The sequence below is a fragment of the Salmo trutta genome, chromosome 28 (assembly GCF_901001165.1).
Source record: "Salmo trutta chromosome 28, fSalTru1.1, whole genome shotgun sequence".
Lineage (NCBI taxonomy): Eukaryota > Metazoa > Chordata > Actinopteri > Salmoniformes > Salmonidae > Salmo > Salmo trutta.
In genome coordinates, this window is record NC_042984.1 from 18,615,830 (window position 1) to 18,617,450 (window position 1,621).

Genomic DNA, 1,621 nt, shown 5'->3' on the forward strand with positions numbered 1-1,621 from the left:
TCCGCATTTGACCAAACCCCTCTGAATCAGAGAAGTGCGGGGCGCTGCCTTAATCAACATCATCCATGCCCAGGGAAGCAGTTAACCGCTAGGCTAATGGCATCTTTTTGTAGGCACTAACTCCGCCATGGTTCGTTGGACAAAGCCTATGGAGAAATGAATGACGTTTTTGTAGGGTTTTTGGATCAACGCCAAAAATAAGGTCTGCGGTAACAGGTTTAGGAGATCTTATACGTTTTGTTCTATGAGATAATCGCCATCAGCTATAGTACATTTTTGTGAATTTTTAAGCATTTATGTAATTTTGAAAAAGCACATAAAGGCTTCATCATTCATAAAGGTCATGTTAACTGACTGATATTATCTAATAGAACAAAACATAGGAGATCTTCTAAGCCTATTCTTTCCCCATTCATTTTCCACATAGGTAGGGATGGTTGAACGAACCAGAGGTAACTCATTTCCAGGTTTTAGGACTAGCGAGCTCTAGCGAACTCTATGGTCTTTCATTGACGACCACTTAGGCCGACATTAAAGGACTAATCCGTGGTAGTTACCATCTGAGTTGAGGGACCACCTGGTCAGCACAGGTGCAGAAAATAAAGTGCCTGTGAATAAAGGCCTTTATGTTATGTGATGTGATAATTTACAACATCAAACGGGGATGTGGTAAACTCAGCAAAAAAAAGAAACGCCCCTTTTTCAGGACCCTGTCTTTAAAAGATAATTCGTAAAAATCCAAATAACTTCACAGATCTTCATTGTAAAGGGTTGAAACACTGTTTCCCATGCTTGTTCAATGAACCATAAACAATTAATGAACATGCACCTGTGGAACGGTCGTTAAGACACTAACAGCTTACAGACGGTAGGCAATTAAGGTCACAGTTATGAAAACTTAGGACACTAAAGAGGCCTTTCTACTGACTTTGAATGCCCAGGGTCCCTGCTCATCTGCGTGAACGGGTCTTAGGCAGGCTGCAAGGAGGCATGAGGACTGCAAATGTGGCCAGGGCAATAAATTGCAATGTCCGTACTTTGAGACACCTAAGACAGTGCTACAGGGAGACAGGACGGACAGCTGATCGTCCTCGCAGTGGCAGACCATGTGTAGAAACACCTGCACAGGATCGGTACATCCAAACATCACACCTGTGGGACAGGTACAGGATGGAAACAACAACTGCCCGAGTTACACCAGGAACGCACAATCCCTCCATCAGTGCTCAGACTGTCAGCAATAGGCTGAGAGAAGCTGGACTGAGGGCTTGTAGGCCTGTTGTAAGGCAGGTCCTCACCAGACATCACCGGCAACAACTTCGCCTATGGGCATAAACCCACCATCGCTAGACCAGACAGGACTGGCAAAAAGTGCTCTTCACTGACGAGTCACGGTTTTGTCTCACCAGGGATGATGGTCGGATTCACATTTATTGTCAAAGGAATGAGCGTTACACCAAGGCCTGTACTCTGGAGCGGGATCGATTTGGAGGTGGAGGGTCTGTCATGGTCTGGGGCGGTGTGTCACAGCATCATCGGACTGAGCTTGTTGTCATAGCAGGCAATCTCAACGCTATGCGTTACAGGGAATACATCCTCCTCCCTCATGTGGTACTCTTCC